An 8,120-nucleotide genomic window follows, 5' to 3' on the forward strand; every position below is an offset into this window, starting at 1 on the left:
AAACAGGAAATTACCCCAGGACCCCCTGAGAAACTAATGTGGGTATTCACCTTTCTTCACCAGTTCTTGTGATAAACATATTTTTAGAGAGCAGCCATGTGAGTCTGCGATTTTCCATGAAGAAAAATCGTGAAAATTGTGAACCAGTGTCACCAATCAGTCGTGTAATGAGAAAGTCTAAACAAATGACAGACTCACAATTACAGTACAATCAGATGTGTATTGTGAACAGCACAACAACTGAGCAAAAAGTCTAGTATAGTGAACTTGGCATAACAGGATCAGAATAACAGATATTCAGAGCTCATATTGTTTAGTGGAAGATTATTACCACCACAGCATGAATGTGAAAGTCCTGATTGCTGCTTGCATATTCAGGCTGCTCACCCTGAAATATTTATCACTTGTCTGGACTGGAAGACTGCATGCAGTCTTGAGAGAGATGATGTCACATGGATGAACGCCAGCATTACTTTTGTTGATGGTTTTCCCACAACACTTTACCACACTAACCATTCAGTGAATGCAATAAATAGGTCATAGTTTACTTTTTAAATATAACAAATTGAAATGAGTAGATTGATATATTTTGTCTCTGCATGCGCTAAAGCTTTAGACGAGATTTTAAACGATCCAAGCATAATCATGTGGAATGTTTTATTGAGGCAGAGTTTTTCTCATTCATGCTTTTTAGTGAACACAATAAATGACCGGGAAGTGAATTCTGATTTCACTGCACAGCACATGACGTTGGATTGGATTACATAACTTGCAGCTGTTATGCACCTTCTTGGGCTGGAACTGCATATGTAGGCCTATATATTTGCCTCTTTTGCCACCTTGTGGTGAAAAAAAGCAATGCCATATTGTAAACTGCCTTAAAGGGACATTGTATTATTAAGTTCATCCTGACAACCCCTACTAAAGACTTGAACCCCCTTAAAATGGATAAAAACTATAGTGTCCATTCCTCTCATCTGCCTGCCTCGCTCATATTATTGGTCCTGGTTTGCTTGTAGGCTTGTGTACATTAAGCACCTGCACAAGCGTACTATATGTAAGTAGCTTCTATCAAGCTTTCTTAAATACAATCTTCACTCACATGAAGATTTTAGATTGTTTAGTAATCTGTCTTAAATGCTGCTACATGTAAACTGAATAAATGCTGAGGCAATTCTAGGATCAGATTGTATAAGGCAAAAAGGGTCATACACAGATAATCCACAAGGACAAAAGTCTAGGTAAATAAGTGGTCTTAATACACAAAAATGATCAGCAATGGTAAACAAACAATACAGAAAAATAGGTTCAATACTTGGCGAGGAAAAACTGTAATAGAGGGGTATTTATACAAACACAGTCCAGGTGTGGGCAATCAGAAGCTCGGAGAGTGTGAACACCTTAGTGTCACAGGATCAGTAGAGTCCAGATGATATTTAATGTGTGAATCAGGGTTCAGAACAGGCAAACTGAGAAAGTCAGGATTGACAAAATTTACTAAAATACATTGTATCACTAAAATAATAAACTCTAAGCCTAACAACTGTTCCACCCTATTGATTTAATTATCCTCCAAACATATTCTGTTTGCAGATTGCTCAGAGGTTGGATTCACTCAATCAAGTTCTGGCAAGCCAACACGACCAAAGATACCTCCAGATCCCCTTCTTCAAGCATGGCAGCCTGAGAGCTTTTCCTTCAGGCCAACAGAGAGCAGTTTAACGCAACAGTGGCAAAAATCAGACCCTATCAACTCCTGCACTTTCAACGGATTATCTGCACCCCATGGCTTCACATCGGTGTGTGGATGTTGCTCTTGGAAGGAAAATGTTGCTAAAAAAAAAAGAGGAGCAGGAAAGTATGCTTGCTTCAGAAGTTTCAAGCACACAGAAGCGTAAACACGGTTGCAACACAACAAAAGCGCGTGGCTTGCCGGATTTTGTGATTCCATGTTCCTGTAGCTACTTAGATGACAAACTTGACTCCCCTCTCATCTCAGGGATGGTAGAAAATGCAGTAAAAGTAAATAAGGCAAAACTTCATAGGTTTTTCCTCTCCTGTAAATTACCTTTTTTGGTTCTGACGTGATACCGTTTAAAAAGAAAACACGAGAAAAAAACAAACAAAAAAAAAAGCAAAGAAGTGAAAATGACCTTGACGACGGCAACACAAATGTCTCCATCGTATGCTCAGTTTTTAACTCTACATTCCAGAATGAAAAAAGAAGTCCTTTTTTTCTTCTCTGAATGCAGACTCTTGTTTCTCTATTCTCTTGCGATGTGTTTAAGACGTGTACAGTGGATTCAGAATGCATGTAACTTTATATCTAAGACCTTACACTGTTCACCAATTTAATGAGAGTGGCCATAAGACAAAACTGAAGCGGAAAGAAAACCTGGATGAAGACGGAACTAATACGCTCTGGATAAACACTGGACAAGAGGACTGAAATAGAATTTTCGGAGAGAGATTTCGAGGCTTAGACAAGTCAGGTCTTGTTTGTCAGTTAGCCATTGCAAAGCCATTAAAGAACCACCCCTTGAATGAGGGCCTGGTTCTGTCACAACTGTTCTACAGTATCGGGGACTTCGGAGTTTCTGATGATTTTGTTGTGCAGTCTGTTGTCGTTGCCTAATTTTCTTTCTTTCCATGGAGAGATGTCGCCTTAAACATTATTACTGACTTTATGTTTTCAGAACACATTTTTCTTTTTTGTCCATGTTTTTTAAATTATTGTTTTGCACACTGGACACTGCTTGTATATACATGACAATAACAAGCCAAAAGGCTGGGAAGTGTATTTCTATTTTTTTGGATTTAGATTCTATATTATTTTATATGTTGATTTATTTTTATTCATTGTTTTTATGGTTTTCATTACTCTGTTAACTTATTACAGTATTTATTTTTCATTTGTATCATTTATTTATTTTTTTATTGGTTTAGATGTAGAAAAAAAAAGCAATAGTGGATGGCGGTCAGTCAGTCAAGAGCACAATCATTAAACGTTTATACACTAGTGGTCAGGAGAGCAATGCATCTGTCTATAAAACTGAAGCTTTTCTAGAAGACCCAGGCATGCTGTCCATCAAGTCTTGAAATGAAACGATTGCCCAGTCCTTGTGCTGGCAATAAAACAAAGACCCAAGACCCAAGCCAACTCTTCGAATCAAATTAAAGCAATAGACTTGAGTAATAACAGATTAGCTATCCTTAAACTCGTGATTTTGTTTTAAGCAATTTTTGGGATAAAAAACAGTTCCAGTGTAATTGGATAGGAAAAAGCAAGAGAAAGTTTTCGGGGGCTGAAGGTCAAGACAAGTGTCGTTGGCATCTCTAGGATCACATTCAGTGTCTATATTCTTGCCTAATCACGTTACGCCATGACATCAAATCGGCAACGATGTTCAGCACAGACAAATTTGCATGTAGTGTATTCCTAGCTGTACCAGAAGCCTCTCAGGTCAGGTCCTCCAGCAGTGTGAGCAGTTTCTGTACTTGTGTTGGACAGGGTAGTGATGGGCCTTTAGGTTTTAGTGGTATGACTGAAATGTAGCTAATTAGGCTGGGGTGATAGCATGCTCTAGGGGAAAAAAAAAAGAAAAATAAAAACACTCAAGTCACCTCGATATTGTTACACGGTACAAGTGTGAGTGAATTTGGATGTGCGTATGTATGCCTTTTGGGGTTATGAAAAACAAACCTGAAAAAAAAATCAGACCAACAAACAGAGGGGGTGATTTCGAGGAGCAACTTTACATTTCAAATGTTCTATGCAATGATTCTTATTTGGGGAAATGAAGAAAAAAATAATAATCTGCCGAGAGGCGAGACACTGCTTAATAGCGTCACTCTAGTCGTTCCAGAGAAAAACTAGCTAGTAGTTCCGACAAAAAGAACAACTTCAATACGGGATTGACTTGTTTGTAAATAGGTAATTGTAAAGAGTTGAATTGAACTTTTGTTTTTGAGATTTCGTGGCATGTTTGAGCTCCCACCCCCACCATGCAGCAGTTCAAGCGGCGCAGGCCGCAGGGCTTTCCGCAAGTGGCCATCGATTTCTGTCACTTCCTTCTCACCTCACCCATGGGATTGTGGGTAGCTGGGGGTCCTGCACTTACTTTTCATGAGTCAGAGAGACCACCACACCAGATGCTTAGCTGCCTGTTTATGCACTTGTTATTATGTAGAATCTGTACTGCAGCGTGACTGTACATATGACAGGAATGCTGGGAGGTAGTAACGATTCTATTTATAAAGGTGGTGTCCGATAAACTCAAAGAAAAACACAGTAAAAACAAACCATTTCTGAGAAGTAAAAAGAGGTTGTCCCAAACTTAAGTTCAGCAGCATTTTGTATATGTACTTGTACTTCTGTCATACGTTCATCACATTTAAAAGACTAACTAACTACAGGCTATGGGAGATATTGTGCAATATTAAACACATTAAAAGTAGTTATAGAGGATAAGAGGATACAAATCTAGATCTAATATCTTTTATCTAATGGGACCATTTCATTTTTCCTGTTTTATTCCATTGTTGCCACTGTGCTTTAAAGACCTGCCACAACAAAATATTTGTTGATTAAATGAAAACCACACTGCTTTATGTGGTTAGATATACTTCCAAAAGCATTTTAAAGCGAGGGTTTGTCACGTAATCCCTTAACTGACGTACACAGAGCTCATGGTAAATGTGTTTTAATATATTAGTTTATATGTAGAATATATAATATTTATTTTTTCAAACATACAAATTCTAAATAACCATACCTAAACCTTATTTTAGTACGTATATAAATTATATCACACCTAAATAATATTGAAGAGATAAATAGAATTTATTACAAATAAATATATGAGACAGAATGCAGATGGGGTGGGGAACAATAAAATGTTAGCAAACATATAATAAAAAAGTTAAAAGCTGACTGCAGATCGGTTCGAATCTACACAAATACACAAAGTAAAGCGTATAGAAGTCTAAGTATATATTATTAGAAATTATGAGAAAATATGAAATTATGGCAAAATGACATATGTATGTTCTTTTTTGTGTAAAATTTATTTTTGTGTTTACTCTCATTCACCTCAGGAAAGCACACAGTCAGTGTGTCATGGTGACATAAAAGGGGACTTAATATGCACAGCTGTAAGGGCTTATTTACAATACTGAGAAAGCCATCTTGTTTTTCGCCCTGAGCTTCACTGGATCAGTAGGGCTGTTTGGTGGTAGTGTGTGACAGGGAATCCACATCATTCCATGTCTAATTGTTTTACACCAACCAACCTACCAAAAACAATAGTAGTACTACCAGTACCGTGCTGTTTTCCCCCAGGACTTTCGTTGCTCTGGCTGGCTGTTAGCACACAGAAACAGAATATCTAGGTGAAGGGCTAGTTTAACAGGCCGTGTTTGAACCTAATCCTTGACTAAAAGGAGAATTCAGTGGGGAGTCCAGCATCAGGCTTAGTGTAGGCCTCGCTGAAGTCACAGAAGCCAGTAGAACGTTTAGAAAGTTTAGAAAGAGATAGAAAAGGACTGAGAAGAAATGTAAAGCTACAAACAATCCTGTCACTCGAACATCAGGGAAAAACTCATCTTTTTGTTTAAAAAAAAAAAAAAAGTTAAGAAGTAACAAGTGCATGAGCCTTTAGCAGCAGTCCACCGATCCCCTTCCTTTTCTCCTCAGACCCACCGGCGGCCATTTCTCACTATAAATACCAGACCTGTATGACATGTAAATCTCACACGTTCACACACAAACCTAAACGGAAATAGCAAACGGTGTGTCAAACAACGACCTGCCAAAATTGTTCTTTTGTGTATAAAGTTGTGGGAGAAAAAATTAAGTAAGTAAATAAATAAATAAATAAATAAGTAAAGGTCGCAGCATCAACAACTACCGACAAAACATTAAAAACTACATTGTGTATGTGGTCGGCTCATGTGGACTGTTTGGAGAAAAAAAAAAAAGAACAAGTTGTATTCGGAAAACATTATTGGTCTGTGTAGAGTTTCTATACATGTTGTGTTTGTATAATGAGAAAAAGAAAAAAAACTTCCTTCATGAAGATGAGACCCTGGCTTCCATGTAATTTGTGGGTTGGGGTAGGGTAAATCAATTTTGAAAGGAGATGTGTAAGTTTAAATATAAAACAGCAAAATAATAGCTGAGAACTTAAAAAGGGATCGAAATAATAATAATAATAATAATGATAATAATAAAAAATTGTTACATTCACTGTTGTAAGTGCAATGAGCTATTATTCATGTACCCATTGTAAACCTTGTGTATGTTTCAGTGTATACCTGTAAACAGTTGTAGTTGGCTTGGTGCATCATGTCATGTTATGTGATGAATGAAATAATGACCCTACAATACATTTCAATCAGGAAAAAAAGAATAAATAAGAATTTGAAAAACAAGTGGTGATGTGTTTTTATGTATACTACGCAGTGTAAAAATTGCACAAAAAGATGTGTAAAAAATTTCTAACGAGACTGAATTGTGTCCATTGTGTCCTTTTTCCCTTTGTGCTAAAACTAGTTTTTGCTAATGTGTTATTTCATTTATTTATGAACCAAGTATTTTTTTTCCAACATGTCAATCACTCTCAATCTTTTAAAATTAATTTTTGCATGCCCTTTACCAACAATAACTGCAATTAAGATAATTTTAACATATATATTTGTTTACTCTGTTTCAAATCATGAGTGGAAATGAACCGGAGTATGATTTGGTGTACTCTGCAATTTAAGCTACTTAATGTAAGCTACGTATTTTTTTAAGTCTCACTTAAAATCCTTTTGTTTTCCCAAAACATCCCCAAAACCTTATGAATTTTACCAGTCAGGTTATAAAGAGCAGTAAAGCCACTCCGCTAAAAGTACAGCATTATACAGAAGTTTCAGTTTAGTTCTCCTGCACCGAGACTGTAGCAGTATTAGCATTAGCTGCTAACTCTTTTGGTGATCAAAGGGGAGTATTATCGGGCTGTAGCCTGCTGCTAACCTCGACTAGCACTGCTGGAGCAGCATTAGCATCACCTGCTAAGCGTGCTAAGTGCTAGCTTGAAGTGTTATGCTTATTGTAAATAAACAGGAGCGCTTTACTCTAGTTTTCATGGGAGAAATCTGTGTAGATTAACATTCAACACTTGTTTGACTTTAAAATATATATATTAGTCACCTGCTGAAGTAGAAGAACACCACTGACCTTACTATTGTCGCATAACGCGTCTTAATAATCCAGTGTGCCTTATAGTGCAAAAAATACGGTAAATGATTGTGCAGGTGTACATAAATCATTTGAAGGTCAAACTGATAATAGAAGTTTTCCTACCGATCCTCTCCTCTCCTCCATGACCCGGAAACAGTGATGTCATCTTGCAGCCAGTCTGAATAATAAAGGAGACAAAAGAAGTATCTTCAAAATGAGGATACACCAAAATATTTCACCCAGGAAGCATTTTAGGGATCTTGGGGTGACATCATTTTGGCCACGCCCACAGAGCAAACAAGCACATACTTATTTATGAATTAATTTACTTATTGAATTGTGCTTGAATTGTGCTTTATAAAATCCCAAAACTTACATCACAGTAGAACCTATACACTCCCTGACCAAAAAGTAATTAGTGTGAGCTGAAGGCGAGTGTTGTGATTGGCTCAGTTCACCAGTAGTCAACATCCTATTAAAAGGGACCAGCTGTAACACTCCCTTAATTAAAACTGCTCCTTCTCTCCACTCCTCTTGCTCCTCTCCTTGATTCCTCCACCTCCTTTTTCTCGGGTTGGAGAGAAGGGGAAGAGGAGAAGCAGAAGTTTCTGGACACAGCCTATGACACATACAGCTCTAGAAAAAATAAGTTTCTTTGATTTTACCAAATTGAAAACCTCTGGAATATAATCAAGAAGAAGATGGATTATCACAAACCATCAAACCAAGCTGAACTGCTTGAATTATTGCACCAGGAGTGGCATAAAGTTATCCAAAAGCAGTGTGTAAGACTGGTGGAGGAGAACATGCCAAGATGCATGAAAACTGTTACCAGGGTTATTCCACCAAATATTGATTTGTGAACTCTTAAAACGTTCTGAAATTTTCTACAAAT

General features: G+C 37.2%; 1 protein-coding gene across 3 annotated transcripts in view; it reads left to right on the forward strand.

Moving 5' to 3' along the window:
- Positions 1-6,432, forward strand: part of bsna (bassoon presynaptic cytomatrix protein a) — a 183,540-nt gene extending 177,108 nt beyond the window's left edge. For all 3 annotated transcript variants that reach the window (XM_049485661.1, XM_049485662.1, XM_049485663.1), the window contains one exon: positions 1,594-6,432. The gene's annotated coding sequence lies outside the window, so the exon portion shown is untranslated. The remainder of the gene's footprint in view (positions 1-1,593) is intronic.
- Positions 6,433-8,120: the final 1,688 nt, after the last annotated feature.

This window comes from Astyanax mexicanus, chromosome 12 (genome assembly GCF_023375975.1).
Source record: "Astyanax mexicanus isolate ESR-SI-001 chromosome 12, AstMex3_surface, whole genome shotgun sequence".
Taxonomy (NCBI): Eukaryota; Metazoa; Chordata; class Actinopteri; order Characiformes; family Acestrorhamphidae; genus Astyanax; species Astyanax mexicanus.